Source organism: Pteropus alecto, unplaced genomic scaffold, assembly GCF_000325575.1.
Source record: "Pteropus alecto unplaced genomic scaffold, ASM32557v1 scaffold103, whole genome shotgun sequence".
Lineage (NCBI taxonomy): Eukaryota > Metazoa > Chordata > Mammalia > Chiroptera > Pteropodidae > Pteropus > Pteropus alecto.
The window spans coordinates 3,914,232-3,923,343 of record NW_006436288.1 but is presented as its reverse complement, the minus strand read 5'-3'; positions in this window follow the sequence as shown (position 1 = coordinate 3,923,343).

The following is a 9,112-nucleotide window of genomic DNA, read 5'->3' as shown; positions in this document are numbered from 1 at the left end:
AGCTATGCTCTACTATCCATTTGTAGATAATAATAGTAACTTAATCTCTTTTAGTGTGTTGGTTAATAAATGTTATCCTCCTATATTAAAATAATAATGAATTATGCTCTAGTTTAGCCTTTCTATAAGGCAATTTGACTATATTTACCAAATCTAAAAATAATAGATATTTCCATATTTAGGAATCTATTCTATGAATGTAAGATTTATAGATGAAGATATTCATTGTATAATGAAATTAAAAATAAGAATGTTTAACATATTAGTAACAGTAGCAAAAAAAAAAAAACCAACAACCCAGAAATGATATTCATAAAAAATAATAATTAAACTAGTGTCTTAAAAATGAAGAAAAAAAGCAGGTCAAAAATTACAAATATAAGAAAGTATATATAATATTAGTTCCATTTATAAAAGATTCAAAAGCAGTTAAAACAAATCTATAATAATACAAATTAAAATGTTGGTTTCCTGTGGGAGGTAGGAATGATTAAAATGAGGCACAAAGGGTGAGGGGCGATGGAAATAATCTGTATCTTGTTTAGGATATTGGCTGCATGTGTATACATACATTTGTCAAAATTTGTTGGTCTGAACACACTTTATGCGCATCGCTTTGTGCAAATTTTTATCTCAATTACAAATTACACTTTTGTACCAGTATGCCAGTTCATCCTTCTATTGTCAACTTTGTGATACTGAAGCCGACTTGGCCACACTTCTTTCTGCTTTGCCAAGTAGCGCCGTGTTTGACTCTGCCAACAGAGGGTGATAGAGGGGGACTAGGAGTCTGGAGGAAGAAGAAGGAAATATTCCTTGCCTCTTTCTGTTCACTTCCTGTCAGCTGTCTGTGTGTAGTTCTCGTGCATCACTCGAGCCACATTTTCACCCCCATAGCCGAATATCCAGCCCATAACAGCAGCAGAATTCAATGTGCAGTTTTTTAACCATTGTAGAACTTACCTCATCAACACTACCAAGAGACACTAGCACCTGAGTTCTGGGTCCCAGGCCAACAAGACCACTCCTTTATGATCAGAGACACTGAAACCAGCTGAGCAGAGCCTCTCCCTCAGAGGTTTGGATGTTGGAACCATAGAGACCTTTTCTTAAATTTCTAGATTATAAAATTTTAATATCTTTCTTTGTTCCTTCAGTTCTAGGGATGGTAGCTGGTTCTTACAGTTACTGCTTCCTTGACAATTTAATATTCATTTTCACTTTTAGTTACCTAGCTAACAACTATATCTAGGTAACAGTTCTTTATATTAAATTCTCTCTGTTCAAATAATTGGTTTTGCCTTTTGCCTCCTGTGTGTGAGTGTGTGTGTATATGGGTCTGTTAGTATAATTTTCATGTGTCTGTCACTTATTAACTGATCAAAATTCTTATCTTCTAAGCCTCAGTTTCTTATTATGTAAAATGGGGCTCATTTTAGTACTTACCTCATATGGCTGTTTTGAGGTTTAAATTAAACAATACATGTAAGTGTAAAATACCTAACAAACTTAAGTATTCAATATTATACAGCTTTAAGTAGTTTATAATCTGGCCAATAAAATAACAAAAATATATTCTCTTGATTTATAAGCTACGCAATGGTTACATGGAGGTTTATTTTATTATTTGTTTTTAAATTGTATATGTGCACTCTTTTGAATTAGTATTTACAATAAATATAAATTATACTAAAAATATAGTGATAATAAGAAAATTATTATGAAAGACTGTATATCATGCAATCAAAGTCGTGGGGAACAAAGAACGTAAGAATCAACACCCAGTTATAAATTTCTTCACTTGTCAAATTTCCTAAAGCAAATTACACATCATTCATACAACAAAAACAAATAAACCTAAAAAAGTTAAGAAAGATTTTCTCCAGTTAAATGGAAAATGTTTTCTATGGCAGAGAATTTTAAGAGGAGAGATACAGTTCTGAAAGGGATATGTATGCATGTTCTACAATCCTTATTTCCTATAGCACCACCTACCCTACCATTCCTGAAAGCTGGTCATGTCCACTGAAAGCTGAGCTCTGTCTGCCTGGGCACGTTATCAGAAAGAGCTGTATCAAGATCTCTGTCATTCCTATGTTACAATAATCCATAAAGTGAAAGTGACAACACACACACGCACACACGCACACACACACAGAGCTAGAAAAAGGAAAAGAGATTCTAGTAAGAGAATGGTGTCAACAAAATTTTGAAGATGAGAGTATTGATGAGCCATGGTTGAATTAGAGTTGAGGATGCTGAAAGCTAAATGTCTGCAGGAAGGGAAGCCAGTGAGGAGCAAGTCTATTCACACTACAGAACTCAGAAACTGGAAGAATAGTTGAATTGGATTGAATTGGATTATTAGAAATGTGTATAAGCAGTTAGACTTCAGATTTGTTTCTTACTAGACTACACAGCCTGGCAGATGACAAGAAAATTTCTGGAGCACTGGAATGAGAGTTTTCTAACATTAAGGACATCGGGCAAAAAAGATCAGCAACCCCTTTCATACTTGAAGCTTTCAGTAAACTAGCTGATCATATCACATCTCGCCTCTCTATTTCTCCACTGCCACTAACAAAGAATTAAAGGAGTCCTATTTGGAGAAATTGACTAGCTTAGGAGAAATGGCCACAGACATACATATTTGAGATCACTGACAAAACAGCTTGTTTTTTAGTCAACTATCCTTCTCTGAGACCAACAAAAAATAAGCTCTACCTATACATACTTACTTTAAAATTGGCTTTTTAGTACTTCAGTCTTAAACATGAATAAAGAGACAAAGATGACTACACAATTTAGGGAAACCTAAAACAAACAAGAAAAACAAGACCAAACCCAGTGTTTGAAATAATTACTAATGAAACAGATGCAATGTAGGGAGCAGAAGAAAACTTTAAAGGGAAAAAAATCTATAATTACTATCCTCACTATCCTTAGTACTTTACACACACACACACACACACACACACACATATACATAAATATACATGTGTATGTGTATATATAATATATTGTAAGAATCAGTAATCATTTCTTAACTCATTTCACTTTAACATAAACAATTTAAAAAGATTAAATGTCAAGCACCAGAGATTATTTAAATTTAGTAAAATACTGCATATGAACTTAAATCTGTGCTTACAAAACAAATATTATACCTCACATGTCACATTCTACTTCACTTTTAAATATTTTAAACTCCAAATTAAAAATTTCAGTGGTTACATGAATGACAGGATTGAAGTAATTTAAGTTCCATTTTTTTCATCTTTACAATAACTGTTCCATCACTATTTATTTTGAATCTACCATTTAATTACAGGAATATTTACTATTGTAGGGACTGGAAACAGAAACTACACCCAAAGAGAACTCCAGGTTCTAAACCCTTATAAACTTACTCTCAGATGAGTATAGCTACATCTGCACATGTTGGGAGGGAGGGAGTTTACTGTATAATTAAAATTTCTTCACATACAGAATATGGTATTTAATATAAGTAATGCAAATTGCTAATTTGAAGGTTACATATATATTATTAAAACAACAGTATCAGCAATTGTTCAGACTCTAGACTAATAAGAGATTTGGGGAGAGAATTGTTGGCACTTGGTAATCAAAACAGAGTGTCTTTTAGTCAGTTTTAATATTATTTTTAATTTTTTTTAAACACTTCCTCATTGCCTTCCCTGAAGAAGACTGCTCTACTGGCCCACTCTTGGTACTCCAGCTTTTAGAATTGAAAAATGTGAGTTTCCAGATTGAAATGATCTGCCAAATGCTCTGGAAAATAAATTTTAAAACATCCACTCTAAAAAATTTTATTTAGAGATTGCAGAATACTTAGGATAAAGAAAAATGTCTTTAAATTTTAAGAGAGAAAATCGAGGTCATATGGTACTGATCAGATTACTCAACAACAATGAAAGCTAAAAAAAAATAGAACAAATTCTGTAAAATTGTAAGAGACATTTACTTCCAACTAGAATTCTTATTCAAGCTAGGATACAAAAAATATAAAATAATGACATCTTAATCAAGTGTTAAAAAATGTATTTTCCATGTACTTTTCTCAAAAAGGTATTAGAGGATGTACTATATCAAAAAATGGTGGGGGCGAGGCAGAGAATTAAGAAGGAGGAAGATGAGATTCAGTACATAAAAGAAGAAAAGGGAATTCCCAGGATGGTGAAGGATGAAATTATATCTGAGAGCAACTGGTTTAGAACCAGTTTAAAAAAGTAGACAAAAGTGTTACAGAAGGAATGGCCGAACAAATGTATGAAGTGGATAGATTGTTAAATACACTTGACTCCTTTTGCTTTGGCTCTTCTATTAGATGTAAGCTACATGAGGTCAGAGAACAGGTCTGCCTTTTTAATCTATTAAGGGCCCAGAATCTTATAAGCGTAGTGCCTGATACATAGATAAACACTTCATAATTATTTGTTGAAATTTAAGAGAATACTGACATTTTCATCTTTGTTATCTTATCCTGCTACTAGAAATATCTGTTCGAAAGGATAGAAAGTGCATGCCTAACAGTGCATTTTCAATCTGATGTAACCTGTCATTAAAGAAAAAGGAAGAGGAGGAGTAGGTTAGGAGAAGAAGGATAGAGAGAGGAGAAGAAAACAGTTACTGTTTCAAAGGGTACTTTAAATGATCCTAAATTGTACCTATATGTTTAGGAATGTATATTAACAATACCTCTCAAAGTTTAAAATGTGCCTACATTTAGTCTCAACATTTTCACTTTCTATAGGAATATAAAGGCGGCTTATACAAGGGTAGAATGTGAAAAAGTGGCCAATGCAGCATTCTTTATAATAGCTAAAACCTGGAAACTAACTATTTTTTTTTTTCATCTAAAGGGACTGGGGTAAATAAACTTTGGTGAAGCCATAAAATGTCTGTAACATAGCTGTTAACATAAAATGAAGTAGATTTGCGTGTGCTGACAGGAAATCCCCCAAGATGTATTATTAGGTGAGAAAAGAGAGATGCAAAATAATAGGAATGGAATGATCCCACTAGTACAAAGGAAAATATCCATAAACAATATAGGACAATGTATAGGTATCCTATCCCACTATTAAATACAAATTATCAGTCATAAATATCATACAGCTAATTAAAATAATCATTAAATTTAGAATAATGAGAGACGTAACCTAGTGTTCTGGTGAATGTTTAAAATTGTCTCCTTAAGGAAAAAGAAATCCTTGATTCATAGCATTTGTCAATGTATTTTGAATAAATATTCATACCAACTTGATTTCATGTGACTAATATAACATCACTGAATTCAAACTTGGTAAAAGGGGTTCACAATTTGTTCTCCCGAGCCAAGAATAGCCAGCTCCAACACACCATTGAAGGTAACCACAAGGTAAGGGGCTTGTATAACCAGAGCATACGATCTCTGTACTTAGTTCTCATCGCTTCATTATATCTTTCTGTCATCCAATAGTAAGGTCAGAAAGTCCATTCAGCAAGACAAAACTTTCTGTGATATTTGATTTCTCTGTGAAGTTGGATGAGCAGAGCTGTTAAGCTCAGCTTTTGCACTGAACAAAGATCAGTCAATTTACATGATTTTCCCTTGCCCCTTTTGGGTTCTTGGATGTGTTTGCATGTAAAGTAAAGAAAATATTAGGTATAACAAGAATGAGCTATCAAATTGATATTTCCTGACCTTTTGAAATAGAAAGCACACCTTAAATTAACAACATGTATGGAATAAATGCAATGAGTTGTGCCCTTTGACTTCAAACTATTTGCTTTCTAGATATGTGTGTATGACCATCAACTTTCTGACAGAAACCCTAATACTTGGTCTTTGGAAATCCCCACAGTAAATGCTTGGCTAAATAGCAAGAAAGGAGAAATGATCTTTCCTCTTAAGTGACTGCTGATCCAAGCAGCAGTTTCTTCATTTACTCAATGCAGTGTCGTCTACCTACTATCACATCTGGGCAAAGGTCATGCATCAACAATGTTTATCTATGTCTATGTTTACTCACAACTGGAAGTAGGCAGGAAGCCTAGTTATAAAGAGAAAAATGAGAAAAATTCTAGAAAGAGGAAGAGGGAGAATTTCTGTTATAATATATGAATCTTACTCATCTTGATGATGTCCTAACAGGGTCAAAATAGATAATCTTATTATAGAAACCAGAACATTTGTGAAAGGGGAGTAGGTGCATAATTGATAATTAAGGTGGAACAAAAAGTACAAACTGGGATTGTCCTGATATTTGGTCACTTATCAATAAATGACATTACAATTAAGTGCATAAAGTTGGAAGCGATGTTTTGGTGTTTTCACTTGTCAATAAAAAGATCGATGTTCCCAAGAGAATATGAAAATATAGGTCAGAAAGATGACTAGGAAAAAAAAATCTAGTTATGCATTAGGTAGTACAAAAAATCAAAGTTATAGCATATGAAGTTAAAATACGTTGATTAAGTTGCATAGCTACCATAGGATATTTTTATAGAAATATGGTTATATTTTGTTTTGTAGAAATAAGTATATTTCTAAAAAGACATTGATGAAGTAAATGTTTATTGAATTTAATTATCCTTTGATTTGTGTTATGAAAGCAGATGTGAGTCGTGAAAAATATCTAGTCCTACACATTTTATAAAATCACACTACTTCTATAACTACCAAATGCTTAAAAATAATATATCTACTGAAAATTTAACCAAACTAACATTAACAATTGAACATTGTATAAAGTTTCTTAAGTTTTGGTTTAATGTGCAGAACATTATTTTAAAGACATAAAGGGAAATAAATAACATTTTAATCCATTAGACCACATTGTTCTAAACAGTAAGTTCTACCAATTTCCTTCCCCAATGTTGAACAGCAGAACACATGTCTTCTCTTTGGTTGGTTGATCCAAACTAACATTAACAATTGAACATTGTATAAAGTTTCTTAAGTTTTGGTTTAATGTGCAGAACATTATTTTAAAGACATAAAGGGAAATAAATAACATTTTAATCCCTTAGACCACATTGTTCTAAACAGTAAGTTCTACCGATTTCCCTCCCCAATGTTGAACAACAGAACACATGTCTTCTCTTTGGTTGGTTGATGACACCTTGTTTTATAATATTTTCTGAGAAGTACTGACATAAAGAAATAAAAAGATTGATGTAGATAAAACATTGGAAAAGATTCAAGAATAAGAGACAATTACTCAAAATACAGCAATAAGTTTACTTTGCACATTCACATTTGTTGAAACTTACACAACTATGAATAAAATAACCAGAGATTACATTTGCCCTGAGTGCTAATTTAAGGAGCAGCTTTTTAGGACTTTCTATTTAATGAGAAGAATAAAAATTCTCTGATGTGATAATTTTATTAATTCATGTTAAAACAAAGTCCTGAATTATCAATTTTTAAATGGCAAATTTCTGTACATAGAGTTTCTGCATGACAGTATGTACTTGTAAAACTTAAACTGCTTGTCACTTTTCCCATTAGACAAAACTCTGTTCAGACCCTAGTATGAATAAAATGTCAGGTTATGATCTCTAAAACCAAAGAGGAATACGTAGCGCATAGTCAAACTAAGTTTTGCCTTGCTAAAGCCAGAAATAATTCCTTGCTTCTGACTTTGTCCAGGCCATATAATCCCAACCAAACATGTCCAATTCAAGGGCTTTGGGGCACACTGTGCTAGGAAACCTATAGAATGTATTAAAAATGTTCAAATAGTCAAGGTTCTTTCATTTCAAATGAAATTTTAATGTGTATAAATTAAGAACCAGTATTTATAAATGCCCTAATGTTATTAACTATAATATTTGTGAAAGATTATTCTATAATTATGTTTAAATTGATGGAACAGTGTATCTGCAGACACAAACCAGAATAGAAAAGCATGACTTGAATGTAAATCTTAATTGGCATTATTAAAATAATACCTGAAGAATTGAACAGACATATGAAACAGAAACTTTGTTTAATAAATAAATACAGTGCCATACTTAAGAAAAAGATGTTTGTAAAGAAAATTTTTAGCCATCGTAATACCCACCTATTCATTCTGAAGCATAATTGTCGGCTTTATTTTCCTACGCCAGAGTAAGCGGCTGCATCTTTAGGATATTTACAATTTGTGCAATTTATTGAGACAGATCCAATTCCTTTTTTATTTGTTTTCCCACAGCACCTAGTTTTTTACCTTTGCTGACCAGTGCAAAATCATCCTCACTAATGTTTATAAAATACCACATTATTGTTAGATATTGAATCCAAATGCAAGCACTGCAGGTTCTAACAGATAGGAGCATGATGGAATCTGTCTTTAGATTGCTGTTGTCCAGACTGACTAAGCATAGATTCTGTAAAAGTCAGTGACATGAAAACATAGAAAAGAAGAAAGACCAGTTTTGTGTGTGTGTGTGTATGTGTGTGTGTGTGTGTGTCTGTGTGTGTGTACAGGCACAGATATGTTTGACAGAAAGAGGAAGATGGATACAAATGGATGGAGAGAGAAAGAAAGGGAATTTACAGCTATGAAAAACATTCTAAAATTGAATTAAAAAATATGGCAACATCCAATTTTTTTCCAATGGTTATTAACCCATGCTAAATCAAGAAGAATTAGAATTTATATGCAGAAACAGATTAGATTCTTTATTTGAATTTTACGTTTTTGATAAGTCATATGTAATCTAAATTCTTAGTTTTTATGAGTAATACTACATGTTATAGGAAATATCAACTACCATAAGAGTAGTAAATTCTATAGCTCCTAACTAAATTAAAATGGTAGAGGTGCTATTTCCCAGTAGTCAAAGAGCCACAGAACACTTTATTGCTTTTCCCTCAGTCGCTCTTGAAATTTTGCCTTCACTTCTCATGGTGAGAATCACCTTAATGACAGTGGAATATTTGCTGGGTGGTGAGAATGTGAAGATTCACTGACCAACAATATAGAAAAATTAGAACTTATTGTTCTTATTGTCAGCATATGGCACAAATCGAAGTTTAAAGGAGGAAATATACAAAAAGAAGAATAGAACCAACACTGATTATATTTGTACCATATGCTAAGGATTATTGTAGAAT